This window comes from Numenius arquata, chromosome 11 (genome assembly GCF_964106895.1).
Source record: "Numenius arquata chromosome 11, bNumArq3.hap1.1, whole genome shotgun sequence".
Taxonomy (NCBI): Eukaryota; Metazoa; Chordata; class Aves; order Charadriiformes; family Scolopacidae; genus Numenius; species Numenius arquata.
In genome coordinates this window covers 16,224,182-16,239,674 of record NC_133586.1, presented here as the reverse complement: position 1 = coordinate 16,239,674, position 15,493 = coordinate 16,224,182, and positions in this window count along the sequence as shown.

The window sequence follows — 15,493 nt, the reverse complement described above, 5'->3', positions numbered from 1 at the left end:
GACTGGAAGAACAAAGTCCACAGAGGGTGTGTCTGCAGTCGCTTTTGTTTCCTGCTTCTGTCATTCTTTGGACTTCGGTAAAACCACCTTGGGTAAACAAAGGGTAAGTGAAATCGGAGACAAACTTACTGCATCAGCTCACTCTGAAATAGCAGAATGTCTCTGACTTTGGTTAAAATATATACAACATCCCATACTGTTGTATAGGCAAAATAGTTGCAGGACTGGGTATCTGGCAGATGTGAAGGCTAAAAGTGTTACTGTGTGCACATGCTATTGTGAAAAGCAAGGCAGGGTCTGAATCCACACTCTGACCTAGTTATTTTAAAGTAATTCCCACATCAAAGGATCAGTCCGGAAACAAAACATGCCACAGGTGCTTTCAAAATGGGATAGTAACCAACTGAGAGTCACAGGATTGTGGGATAATTCAGGTTAGAACAGACCTCAGGAGGACACTTGGCCAACCTCCTGCTCCAAGTAAGGTCATGGATGAGGCCAAATGCAGTGGCTGAGGGTTTTCCCCAGCCTGCTCATGAGAAACATCAAGGATGGAGTGTGCCCACCCCTCTGGGCAGCCTGCTCCCATGCTTGACTGGACCTTTTCTTTTTACCTGAACCTCTCTCGTTTGCCTTTATGTTGTTGTCTTCCCACTATGCACCACTGTGATGGCTTTGCCATCTCGATGACTTCCTTATAGGTGCTGGGGGGCTCCTGTTAAGTCCCCCAAAGTCTGCACTCATCAGGCAGAGCAAGCCTTGCTCCCCCAGCCTCCCCTCAGTATTTTTGTACTTACATCACTTCCTTGGTGTTTCTAACTAAAGCAGTACTAAACTGCTGTATTTTATATAATTACATCTTCAGTGTAATTGATAACAAACACATAGATTCATTTTCTTAAAGGCAAATTCAGATCACTTTCCTTATCAAGGCACAATGTCAACAATAATGTTAATTTATTCTGGAGTGTTTAACTGCCTCACTCATGAATGGAGCCCCATTTCAAATAACCATAGAATTACAGAATGCAGCAATTTAGGCTGGGAGGGACCTCAGAAGGGAGTCTGGTCGAACTCCCTGCTCAAAGAAGGACTACTGTTGATGTTAGATCAGGTTGCTCACCATAACATAAAGTTTTGATCTTAAAAGCTTGTGCAATGTTTAAAAAAATCTCCCTCTGAGGAAAAAAAAATAGGATCCTTGTACTTTTGTTGATGGAAGCCTACATAACTTAACTGAAGTTAGTCACAGAAACACAGGAGGCAAAACTCCTCAGTTACCAAGTCCTTGTGGACTTCTTCCAGATTTATACCAGCCTTGCAAATAACAACATTATTCATACATTTTGGTTTGCAGTTGGAGAAAAATTCAACTCCATGAATTCTGAGTATCTCTTACGTCTGAGGCTTCTCTTAATCAGATCCAGAGTAAAAAAGCCACATGCTATTTTTCCTCAAAAAAAACCCAACCCCAAAGCAGTGGGTGAAAAAGGGCTGTTGACTTTGTTCCTGTACTTTTTAATGTAGTGATGTTTTAGATGGAAATGTTGAGCTTGCTAATAAGCATGTTTCCTGAACAGGTATGCTTCTCTAATTTAAGGCCAACAAAAGAGAGGAAAGAAGGAAGATGATGTGATAGGTGCAGAGAAAGGCAGTGAAAGAAAGCTAAAATGATTATAGTGTTTTCCAACATGGAAATCTGTCCTAATCATTGAAGTAATTTCATCATATTCTAAGTCATAAACTTTTGCCTTTGTTTTATACATGCCGTTTTGTTCCTCCCTACATTTTACACAACGAAATTGCCAAATCCATTTTTTATTTTCTGTAAGTACAATTCTACATTCGCCGAATGTAACTGAAGGCAGAATGTAGCCATCTGCATTTTAGCAGAAAATGTTGAGATTATAAAGTGTCTGTTTGTTATTTGGAAAGGAGATACAAGAAAAATTGCATTGAATTTTTAAAGTTTCCTTAATTTTATACCATTTGTTTTTCTGTAATACAAATCCTTCATCTTTCTAAGAAAAGCCAGATTGTGTGGTTTTCTAACTGTAAGTATGATGTCTTTTTAGAGGCATTAAGCCTTATTTAGTGGCTTTCAGGCAGTAATTAAGTTATTAATTAAATTATTCTGATTAACAGAAGATAAATATGTGGCACTTAAAACTTACTCTAGTATATTTTGTAAGCAAGAGAAAAGCAGTAATGCCTTTTTTTTTCTTTGCTGTCAGTTTTAACCAATTAGAAAGCAGTTAGAGGAGTGCTTATTTAATTTAAAATTTCTAATCTTTTCCAGATTCACGGACTTCTCGTAAGAGTTACTTCTTTCTGAAGCCACAATAATGTTTTTGGAATGGAGGGCAAGGGAAAATTGTCTTCTGTGGCATTTCCAAAGGTAAGGGTCATGGGTTTTTTTCAGACAGTTTAGTCTTTACACATTTCAGCCGCAGCCCGGCGCCCGGTCAGTGCTGGCACACGGTGCCACTCAGGCAGTGGGTACCTGGAAACACACGCGCGTGTTACCAGCCACAGCTTCTCTCTTGTGGCACTGCCTGGTGTGGAGTGTCTCCAAATTGGGGGATGGCAAAGAGGCTGCAGTCACCCCTGTCCATGCTGAGCCTGTCCCCCACTTTGAAACAAGCCCGGAATGCTAAGGCAATAAACCTCCTCGGGCACTGGAGCGAAGCTTGGCCTTGGATGTTTTCCTGAAGCTTAGCACTGGTCATCAATGTCGGGCGGATCAAGCGCTGCAACTGCTCGCAGCCAGAAAATATCCTCAAATTAATTCTTGATGTTAGCACTTCTGTGCATGAGCCGGTAGGTGTTACTAACCGAACACAACGCTGTCAGACAATACACGCACTGAAAAAACTGATGGAGGTTCTTGATGCAGGGGATTTTTCTTAAATCTTTTTAAGTTAGCTCTTTTAAAGGTAACCTGTCCATATGACTTTCATGACAGACGTGTCACCACCTCTAAGTTTTGTGCGTCATTTGAAAGTACAGAGAGTCCTTTTTAGTCTGCTGGAGCTCCTCAAGATGAAAATGTGAGTTCTGCCTTTCTCAGAGATGACTATTATACATTATTGGCTGGAGGAGCCCAGGCATGCCGACCGTTCAGGCACACCACCACTGACGTTTGAAGGGAAATGCCTTCCCTTGCTTCTGAGCATGGATGTTGAATAAGTATCATTCACTTAATATAGTCAGCTTGGGAATTAGATGTTTATCATTAAAATAAGCAGAATTAAATGACTATGTTTAAAAGCATGAAAAGAGTTCATTGTGAATTAGACGGTGCTTGGTACACACAGTGCTTAGCAAGGGTCCATGCAGATGCAGAGCATTGATGCCTTCAGCCCTAAGATTTTTGTTGAAAGTTATCTTCTAGTCCACCTAGAGTAGGTGGACCCCAGTAGCACATGTAAAATGCAGTGAACTCAGGACTAGTTTCTCAATTAGCTATCTATCAAATGCGAATGCACTTTTTCACTCTTCTTCCACAACCTGGTTTCTCTGCTTTTTTCATAACTTGTTATAAAGATGTTTGTATGTATGTAAACACACATACATACAAATACTTATGTCTTAAGAAAATGAACCTGGACATTAAAAAAGACCCACATCCAAAGCTAATAGAAAAAACTACAAAACCTGCATAGATTCTCTTTCTTTGTCGGCCCTGTATACACCCTCTGGATTCTTACAGGGGTTTTTCACCACTTTTTATCACAGTCTCATAAATTTGTGTAACGTTTCCATGTTCAAATGAAATACTAGGCAAACTATTTTTGTCCTATTTCGACAAAACGACTGTTACTCACCTTCTGCTAGGAATCAAAAGTGTGAAACTCATCTCCTGTGAAGTTCTGCTCACTTTTAGCACTATCAGATATATTTTTTGCTTTAATAGCTATTGCAGCTCATATTTACCACCCAGTTACTTTCTCAATGAAAATGCTTCCTACCCCTCATACCGATGTCAGTTGACATCTAAGCAACGCACTATGGAGATCCCAGGCTTCACGTGATGAGTGATGATACAACATAAACCCATCTGAGCTGAGGAGGTGTTTTGGTATTCTTCAAACCCAAGGATGACACATGCCCAGGGGGCCATGGTGTTTTATCCAAACCACCAAAGTTTGTGGGACCTAAGAGGGGGCCAGATGAATAGTTTAAGTTTTGTCCCATTTCTGTCGTGAGCACGAGGGTGGTTTGAATTCGTAACACTTCATCGGCTGAGAGAAACCAAAAAACCGGTAGTATCTAATGATGAGAAACAGGAACTGTATCTGCTGAGAGCACTTTTCAAGGTAGTTTGGAAGGACTATTCACATATGATGCGGGGTCTGGCTGTTGTTATGATTAGGTTGTTTCTGTTTTATTTATATTCTAGCTTAGATGTGGTGGTTATGAATCCATTAGAGTCAACAGCAGGTCTTCAAGCCTCAGGAGCAGTGTTTGCTCGCTGGACGGCAATCCTCAGCTGCGGGTGGGTTTAATTATTTGGTGCCTTAGAAAATGGAGTCTCGTAAAGTTGTACTGACCGTGTTCTGGTCAGAGCCATACGGGCAGCGTGGCACAGATGCCGGCTGCCAGGCCAGCACTTCATTTGGATTTTTGTATTTGTGGGTATTTTCAGTATCCATTTTCAGCATTTCGGTGCATAGAATCATAAATCGTCTAGGTTGGAAGGGACCTTTAAGATCATTGAGTCCAACTGTTAACCTAACACAGCCAAAACCACCACTGAATCATATCTCTCAGCACCACGTCTACATGTCTTTTAAATACCTCCAGGGATTGCAACTCCACCACTTCCCTGGGCAGCCTGTTCCAGTGCTTGACAACCCTTTTGCCTAATATCCATCGTAAACTTCCCCTGGTGCAACTTGAGGCTGTTTCCTCTTGTCCTATCACTTGTTACTTGGGAGAAGAGACCAACCCCCACTTCGCTACAATCTCCTTTCAGGTAGCTGTAGAGAGCGATAAGGTCTCCCCTTGTCCTCCTTTTCTCCAGGCTGAACAACCCCAGCTCCCTCAGCTGCTCCTCGTAAGACTTGGGCTCCAGACCCCTCACCAGGACACGCTCCAGCACCTCAATGTCTTTCCTGTAGCAAGGGGCCCAAAACTGGACACAGTATCTGAGGTGGGGCCTCACCAGTGGCGAGTACAGGGGGATGATCACTGCCCTAGTCTTGCTGGCCACACTATTCCTGATACAGGCCAGGATGCTGTTGGCCGCCTTGGCCACCTGGGCACACTGCTGGCTCATACTCAACTGGCTGTTGACCAGCACACCCAGGTCCTTTTCTGCCAGGCAGCTCCAGCCACTCTTCTCCAGGCCTGTAGCGCTGCATGGGGTTGCTGTGACCCAAGTGCAGGACCCAGCACTTGGCCTTGTTGAACCTCGTACCATTGGCCTCGGCCCATTGACCCAGCCTGTCCAGATCCCTCTGCAGAGCCATCTGGCCCTCCGGCAGGTGGACACTCCCGCCTGACGTCGCGAGTGAACTGACCGAGGGTGCCCTCCATCCCCTGGCTCAGGTCGTTGATAAGGACATCAAAGGGACCCGGCGCGTTCTGTGTCCGTTGGGGATCTGGGCGCTTTGTTCTTGCAGCTGTTCAAGGGAGTTGAAGCACCACCGTCCCGCCGGAGCTCTCCCGCGGCGGGCCAGGGGTTGTTGCCGGCTGTCGCACGTCGCGCCGGGTGGCGGGTGCCCGTTCCTCAGGCGGGGCGCGAGGGGGCGCGGGCCGCGCGCGCGCCGGGATTCCCCCCGGGGGGATGACGGTGCCGGCGGCGCGCGCGGCTATTGGCTGCGCGGGCGGCCGAGTTTCGCCATTTATGGACACATCGCCCTCGCGGCCGGGCGCGGGGCAGCCGCTGCCGCGGGCCCTAGCGCTCGCGGGGCCGCCCCGCCTCGCCCCTCCCCGGCGGCGGGCTGCGCGCGCGGGGAGGGCGGACCCGCTCTCTTCCTCCTCCCTTCCCTCAGCGGCGGGCGCCGGCCTGTCTGAGGAGAGCGGCGGGCGGCGGAGCACCGAGGAGCCGCGATGGTAGGCGCGGGGCTGGGCCGGGCCGGGGGGGGTCCTGTCGGCCGTGTTTCCCTACGCCTCGCCGGGAAGGGGCCGCGGCGAGGGGGCGGTTGTGTAATGGGCGCCGGCGTGTGTGTGTGTGTGGGGAACGGAGCACGGAGGCTTCACTCAGCCGGGGCCCTCCGCCCTCTCGCCGGAGGAGGGTCTGGCGTGTTGGTGTCCTCGAGTGGGAAAAACCGTGTGGGGAGGGGAGGCGGCGTAGGGCAGGAGGCGGGGGACCTCCGCGGTAGAGGGGCTTCTGCGGGTGTTTCTGTGAGACGACCCCCAGCTGGTGGTGCTTGGCACCGTGTCCGAGTGTCGGTGTCGCTTGGCGCGGGTGGCCCGGCGGCAGGGACAGCCGAGCCGTGTGCAGCAAACACAGGTCCCGAGCCCGGGCACTGGGGCCGCCGGGTCTGTGTAACGCCCGCGGTGATGGGGGACGCGGTGTCTGTAAAACACGGCGATGCCAGGTTGGGGGAGGGCTGAGGTTCAGCAGCTGAACCCGGTCTGTCTTTAGTAATTGACTTCTGGTGATTGATTATAGCTTTCACCCTGAAGTAACCCAAATAATGGTTATGACTACCTGTTACACAAGAACTTAGAGTCTAAGTAGTGAAAAATCTTTTGTGGTAATAAACTAGGCTAAGATCCATAACGTTTAAGCGAGTTATTTATTAAAAACTGTCCTGAAGTGTAATGCTAAAGAGTAAAAATACTTGGAAAACTTTTGCATTATTCGTACTAAAGCTCAACCAAGGTTAAGTTTTAAAGACTAAACAAAATAGTCCTTGTGTATTCAGAGCTTTACTGCCTTATGTGGGGTGTTAGCTTGGTCCCTTCACTCCCAGTATCTTTTAAAGGATGCCTTTCCCATTACCAGTGCCTGTGCTTTGACTTCCTGAGACAAGTACACTTGTGCCTGCTTACGCCTCTGTTGAGCACAAGCCTTTGCTTTAAATAAAGCATTGCAGAGGTTAGGAACCTGAAATTTCTGTCATACTCAGGGGTAGTGACATTACCAGCTCTTACAGTCCTATTGTTGGTAAGGAGCTTTGAATAAGAGAATAAGATAAGATACCTGGTGTGTTCCCTGTGAGTTGATTGTTTAGCCAGGTGGCTCAAATCAACTCTTTAACTATAACCTTTGCTCCTCAGTGCTTGCTAGTTCACAGACACCTGTGGCAGTCACAGACTTCTGGTAGAGATTATGTATCATTGCCTAGGCTGCTATGTATGAAATGAGGCTGGAAGTCCTTGGTGTAGGTCCTTCAGAGGTTAACAGTAAAACTTTGAGATCAGTGAGTCTGTTGGTTGATCTGCTGTGGGCTCCATTAATTCCTTTTTAATGAAAGGTTTTAATCAAAATATAGTTCTTGCAAAGACACATAACTAATTGTTAACATAGTTAATGAGTTTTACTGTATCAAAGTAAGACAGCTAGTTTCTTTCACACAATATCCTTTTCAGGGAACTGTTCGGGCAGTTATTCACCAGCTTTTAATTTGATAGTGAAGTAGTCTTGAATTAATATTTTCACAGTGAGATGTCAAGCTAATGTGAACTGTGTTTTTAAGATTGTCCATAAGTAATGATTAGAAGCAAACCAGAAAATATTGTTTTTAAAAGAACTACTCTTTTCTAAGAATTATGTGTAAACAATTGTTTGATAATCATTAGAATGTAGTATTTTGTAACTTAAAAAGCTGGCAAAAGGATAGCCTGGCAGGACTTAGAATGATTGCTTAGGAACATGAATCATGCTAGTAATATCCTGAAACTTTATAGGCATTCTCTGTGCTGTATAAAAAATTCACATTAGTTCCCTTATTTTTGTCTTGACAACTTTGATTTCTGTGGAGGGAGGGAAAAGGCAGAATGTCATAGGAGTACTTTGTGTTCTCTAAATTTAGTCTGTTCTGCCATATCATCTCTGTAGACCTTAGAGTGAACTTTTCCTGGCAGGGTGCTGAGTTACCACTGACATTAGTGGTGGTAATTTCATGCTTCTTGGGAGCTGGATACAGCAGAGCATGTAAAGGTGGCACAGGTGTAAATGTGCTGCCTTCTCCAGCCTCTCTGCCGTGGTGCATTGCCCCACTCAGGTCTGCTGGCAAGATTATGCAGCACGGTGCAACTTAACAATACATTTGCACTTTTTTGCTGATTTATTTTTAATCCAGATCAATATCCAGTTAACAGCGTGGTTTCAGGAGGAGGTCTGTAGATGCGGAATGAGTGAGCTGTTTTGTGCAGTACAAAGTGGGAATGAGCAACAGCGGGGCAAAACTGCATTAAAGCTGATAGTTTTAAGGAACGTGTGGCAGCTGTTGAAATTTTTCTCTTGAAATGTATCCACTTAGTTAACTTTGCATTTCAGTATTTTAAATTCCTAATAAAGGAGAGCCTCTAATAGCTTGGTTGCAACTTGTAAGTCTTCAAAAACGTGTACTATATAAGTGCAAAGTAGTCCCAGTCTAGTGAAGGATTGGATCCTTAATGTTCAGGAAAGCTCTCAGCAGAACTAAGCTGAAACTTGCTTGAAGTGAAACATAAGGTCAGGTGAACTTTATGCAACTTTTGCTTTTATACTCTGAGTTTGGACCTGCATCAGGTAGTTCATGGAGAGGGTCTTATCTGGAGTTGGACAGAGAATCTGTGTTAGGTTACAAAAATAGTCTTGCCACATTAATGTGACAATGTGATCTTGAACTTTTCATTTAAAGTAGCTCTAGTCTTCAGGAAAAGATTGTTCGCTTGGGTAGTGTCAGCTGGCTTTGACTACTAAGGATAAAACATTGAATACAAATCAGCAAATGTAATACTGTTTCTAAGGCATGAACTGCTACTATATTTATTTAAAAAAAAATATATATCCAAACACAAAACCAAAGAAGCACCCCAGCAACAACCCATCAGTGATCGACTTAGCCTGCTTTTGCATAATCTCTGTTCTAGATTACTTCTACTGAAGTTCTGTACCACTTTCTTGGGGAGAGTGGGAAAGGAAGGTTCCAAGAGAGAGCAGGTTCAGCGCTATCTGGAGTAACTCTCAAATTGTCAAGGAAGCCAGGGTTGTCTAATTCACTTATGTTAAGAGAAAAAAAAAAAGTGTTCAATGTGTTGCCTTTAACCAACATTTCAATGCTAAGCATTTTTCTGTAGCACTCCAGTCAGTATGTGCATTTTATCTGGGCATATTTGGTGTCTTCCTGCTTCCACTTCTTCAACAAAGGTGGAAGGAGAACTGGTTGATTCTTAAAAAGGAACCTTTATATAGCAGTTGAACGTAGCCTGACATCAGTAGAGGTCAGATACTTGTAGCCCAGTCTAGCAAGATACTGGGGATGTCTTGATTGCTTATAGTGCCTATGAAAGTCTGCAGAAATGAAAATGACTCAATTGGCCTGAAAGGACTTGCCAGCCTTTAGGATTTGGTCCTAAAATAGCTTGTGTGTCATGTGAGCTGGGAGCTTATACTGTCTTAAGTCTTTTCCCTGCAGGAAAGTCACAGGCAAGACACTGATACTTCTGTATTTGAAGGGTGCTTTTCTGTCTGGTGCTGCAGACAGTAGCATAAGCTCAAACCTTGCTCTCTGCCAAATGTGGAATAGTAGAGAGGGTAACAGCATGTGCTTTGCATTATGTCTAGAGGTGCATTAATGGAAAAATCTTCCAGCTCTATGGTGTTTCTGTCTGGCTGATACATAAAATATAATAAAACACAGTAGCATGTTCAATAGCAAAGCTAGTCATTCATACTTGATTTGTTTTGTTTAGGTTTACATTGTGTGCCTGCTTGTCTCTGTTTCTTTCTAGTTTAGACCTCCTTTATGGATATATTGTGTATGTTAGAGCACTTTCAGAAAACACTAATGTATGCAGAATGTTACCTAAATGCAGCTTCTGCAGCTGAAAATGTGATTGTGTATGTATGTACATCTTAAGCACTTTTCTCATAATTTCTTTTGCCTTCCAGGATTGCTTTTTTCCCCCTCCATACATAACTAGCTTGTAGTCAAGGAAATGGGGTGACAATGCTATTAGTAGTTTAGTCAAACTTTTTGCAGCCATTTCTTAACTTGAAAGTTAATAACTTGCCCCAGTCTTACTGCCTCGTCTTAAAGCATTGCTGTGTATGTGGAATGGGGGAAGTTAAAACAAGCTTTTTGGAGCCTTTGTGACAAGTAACCAGTGAAATGTTGTCAAGCTTTTGTTGAGTTCTCAGCAAAATCTTAGTAATATTCTTATCTTAACATGGAAAGTATATTTCCTTGCTTGAAACGCTAAGAAGTTACATGTCTCTCTAGAGAAGTCTTCTCAGCTCCTTTTGTAATAGTTTTAAATATTTTTCCTTCATAAATACCAGTTTAATCTATTCCCAGTTTTAGGAGTTTGTGTAAAAGTGACATCGATCTAAATGACCATGCACTGCTCTATCCGAGTTATATCAGAGAATAAAGGTTTTTGTACTTTTCTATTCCCAGCTTCAGCATAAGGAATCAGAAATGCCTGCATGTTTAGGTTTGCCTTCTCATACAGTATGTGTGTATTGCTAATGTATAGATAGAGGACATGTAAATAGACATCTTCAGAGCTACAAAAGAGTCCTTTATATCAATAAAACCTAATTAGTTTTAGTAGCTGCATCTGATGAGGAAGGGAACAAAAAATAAGTGGTAAGTTTTCTTCCTGAACTCCTAGCTGTTACACTTACTTTGCCAGGGATCCTGGGTAGCCCTTGGAGTGAGCTTACTGGAGCTGTATGGACAGTTCTGCTGACAGACTAGCCTGCCAGCTGCCTCGCTGTTTTGGCCTGCAAGTTGTCAGGTTTTTGCTTACCTTTTGGTTCTGGTTGCTGCCACAGTACATGGCTTATAACTGACAATTTGATCTCCTTCCCTTTTCAGTTTCCTAAAACACTATTGTAATGCATTTGTTCAGTCTGCTTTTTTTAGGAAGCTGGATTCTCGATCTAGGTGGTGTGTAGGCACTGGAAAGCACAAGAGTGATGTTAGAAAGGGATTTTGCACCTAATTCAAACAGGTTTTGTTCTAGGAGTTAGCAGTGCAAGACTAGGAGGAGTAAAACCAAAGAAGCGGTTCTTAGAACTGGGAAGAGTCTGTGTGTATATGTGTTTATTTTACAAAAATAAGGATTTGGAAAATAGTTCAGTCCTTCTGCAAATGGAGATCACCAGGCATAGGATTGGCAAGAAAGGGTTGGCTTGCACTGTTGTTAACTTTTTGAATGAAGCCACTTTTGTACTATCTGAAGTCTCACCTTGAATATGAGCAGCGAAGGTTTACATCAGTGTAAAAGGCTGTATCTTTTGGGAAAAATAATATAAAGACTCTCTTACATACTTTCTCATCTGTTGGAGGTCATTAATTTTCTCACTATCCTATGGTCTGCCAAGAAGCTTTTCTGCTCAATGCTGGCTGCTAGCAAATGACCAGCATTTCTATTACTCCTGTGGAAGTGTCCCTTTGTACTGCTTGTGCATGGGTAAGTATTACCGGTATATGGGCTGCTTGCTAATTTTTGAAACCAATGTAGGCAAAGGATTCTGTTAGTTGTTGTATGGCTTCTATTATATCTACTACATGGGTGTAAAAGTATCTAAAATATCAGAGAAACATGGCAGAAAGTAAACAAAAATTTTCTCCTATCTTAAGATCAGAACCGAGAGCTGTTTCTTACTCTGACAAGGTGTTTAGACCTTTGCCTCACCTGATCGTTAGGATGCTTGTGCAATCGTAGCCTCCTGTTGCATTCCTGGGGGAGCTTGGATGTGAGGAGCTGTATTTTAGCCAGCCCTACCTGGGCTCAATCAGTCTTTCCCTTCGCCCATTCCCTTCTCCCACGTTCCTGAGATGCAGATCACTGTCCTGCCCAGGAAGTATGGCTATCGCTCATCTCCTGACTCATCTTCCATCTTTCCTATCCTCCACTTACTGATTTCCTCCCCTTCTCCTACCCTCACCTCTTCAAAAATGCGAATACCCCTTGGGGAGACCAGGTGTGCAGTCGTGTCCTGGCAGCACGTCAATCTGTTCTCTCTGCTTGACTGTCATTAATGTGGTAGGAAGAGGTTTCTTAAAGCATTTCCACATGCTGAACCTTACAGGTGTTTTCTGCCTATTTTATTAAATATGCTTCATACAAATGTGTAAATGGCTTTAGAGTCTGACTGCTTCATGTACAACAGCAAGTACATCTAAGCTCCCGATTACTTAATGTAAATAGCCTAGGAAAGGGGGTGTGATCAAGGATCTTTTTCCAAAAGCATAGCAGCATTTAATTGGCATTAAAACCATTGGTAGATTTGGTTCATAAACCAGGAAGTGTATTTCTAAAAAAAACCTTTTGAATTTTTTTTTTAATTGAAACTGAAAAGGCTTTTTTTTTTTCTTCTGAACAAAGCCAATGGGAAATCTGAGAAGGAAAGCAGTATTAGTAATTAGAGCATGAGTCAGTTATCATCAGAAGCAATGCTTATTGGGAAGCATGCTTAAGAGGACCTTTTAAGTGTGAAGAATTATCTACTAAAATAACTTAGTAAATTCAACAACTAAATGCGAACTTTAAAGCTAGACATTAGCAGATCTTCAGCATGCTTAATGATTAACACCATTCTGTAAGTGTAAAAAGGACTCTCCTGTCATCTGGGTCATTCTGCCAGAAGTGTCTCTGGTGAAAGCCACTTCTGGCTGACAGGGGAACAATGCAAAAGGTGGCAGCTTTATACTCTTGGTGTGGGATGATGATAGATCTCTTTCTTTAGCCTACTTCATCAAAAAAAAAAAAAGGAAACATAAATGGAACATAAAGGAACATAAATGGTTTATGCAAAAGCATGTGCTTCTAGAAGCTATTTTGATACTCTGTTCAGCAATCTAAAGTCTAAATGAGAGGTTTCTGTTGGCGTCCTTCAAACAGGACTGTCAGTCTTGTGGTGACTAGCTGCACTTGTCCCTGTACAGGAAGTGTGAGGGGTTTTTCCTTGCCAGCTCAGAAACCACTCGCTGAATCACCTTCATCAGCTGAGCCTGAGTCTGTAACCAGTTCTCGGTCAGCCTTGTCTAATTTAAGTGTTGAAGTCATATTCAAGTCTGAACAATGCAGCCTGATATTCTTTATAAATAACGCTCTTAACACTCTGAGTTTTAAATCTTTCATGCTTGTGTCTTATGAAGTAATATGCTGCCTGATGTTTGATCCTGCACCTAGGACAGACTTCTGTTTTCAATCTGACATTCCACAACATTTGTGAGGCTTTAAATTCTAGGCGGTTTACCAGTGCACCAGGTTTATCTTTTGCAGTGATTTATGTCTTTTCCTGTGCTTTGAGTTGTATATTGCTAATAGCAGAAATACAGAAAGATGAAAGTTGGGACCTCTTGTCAGCAATATATTTGCAGTGCCAAGTAGTAGTCAAGAATTTGTCTCATCTTGTTTTGGCTTTTTTTCCTGCCTTGAAGGATACAAGTCTGCACAAATGGCTAAGTGCTTCCAAATTTGCCTTTGCGGGAACTCTTAACCCTGTGTTATTCCAAACTTTGTAAAGAAGTATGCTGATACAAAGTGTATTTTAATTTCTTTTAACAAATGTTGCCAAGACATTTGAAGTCCTTTGGGATGTGACCCCTGTACACTCTGCTAGCTCACTTGGTATGAAAGTATTACTGGTCTGGAGGGTTAGTAGGAAGATTCCAAGGAGAAAAGTTTGCCTAGGTATTGTAAAAATACACATGTAAAGCATTTGCATTTGCTTAGTTGTTGGACTTCGAGCTGTTGTGGTGGTTCTGGCATGCACTGAACACCTTTGGATCACTCAGGTTTTGGACTATCTTATTTTGGTATATGAATTCAAAAATACTTCAATTGTTAAGTAAAAGCAGTGTTCTTGAAGCATATTGAAGGAGTACATTCATTAAATCTAATCTTAAAGGCCACTTACATGGTACTCAAAAGCAAGTGCATGTTTTAAGCATATTTGCTTTTTCTTTCAGTATTTGAGAAGAATTTGATTTGTCTGTTTATCAAGTGTGAAAGAATTTGTTTTCCTGTACTGCATCCCCAACTGTATTCAGTACATACCTAATGAAACGGAAATGTGCAAAAGTATTTTTAACAGTAACTGAAAAAAGTCATACTTTTAAGATATACTTAATTTAAATGGGGGTTTTCAGATTTGGTGAGGTTCATTCCAGAAAGGATATAAAGCTACAGAGCCACCTGTCCTTGTTTTCTGAGCACAGAGGTACTAGCTGTCTGCATGGTCTGAATTAATAAATGATTCTACAAGTATCTTCTGGTAAAGACAATGAAACATGGATTTTGTGTAAATATTTCTGCTGTCTTTGTATCGGCACTTACAATTTGCTGTCTAAACATAGATCAAGAAATCAATGCCTCAGCATAGATCAAGAAATGATGTTTTTGAGGGAACTAGTGATACGATGCCATCATCTAGGGAAAAAACTAACTAGTCATGGGAATCCATCAATGTATGTATCGTATTTAGTTCTATAATTTTTGTTGTTTTTTCATAGTACAGTTTTTATGGAAGTAAGTTAGACTGACAGTACTCCTGTCTGGAAATTTCTGATATCTTTCCTACCATAAGTTGAATTAAGAATTTGGATACTGTGGAAACAGATGTATTACAAAGCATTATTTTATAACAGGTAGCTTCTATACCATGTAATATCCTGCTGACGATGTCCTTGTGTAAACTTGTTTAGTTCCTTAATTCTGAATTGCTCTAATCCATGAAAAAAAATCTTTGACTTTACCAATTAAAATGCAGTAGTCCCACCAAGAACAGAATTAATTCAGCTACATTTTTTTCTCCACTTAAAAACTATGCCTTAGGCATAGTCATGTTTCCAGTACTTGATGCTGTGTTGTTGGTAGTCTCCGAAGTCTTTTTCAGTGCTTCCCCTCAACTTTAAATATATGCTGGGAACTACTATATTGGTCAATAATTGCTAGATGCAGCAAACCAAAGGTTCCTACAAAAACATTCTCGTTTTTGCAGTGGAAAAGTCAAAATAACTTCTCAGGGTAGGGCAATTCAGATGTTTTCTGTTTTTGAGGGTATCCTGGCTGTTCTTTGTGTAACCTGCAAAATAATAGTCTGGAGTAAGGTGACTTTCTGAAATTGGTTGGCCGGGACGGAAGGGGAAGTGTAGGCCTATTGCTACAGAGCAGCAGCTTAAACCTGCTGAGATGTCTATGGCAAAAGAACTACAACTGCACAAATCTGTCCTGAACTGTATCTAGAATGTTAGCTGTTTATTCTCTCTGCAGTGGCTGTTGACTTTGCAAAGCATCTTTTTCCGCTTCTTCCTCTGGTAGCCAAGAGTTCCTAATTACAGATGCTTGAAGCCCACATTTGCTAGTTGTGCTG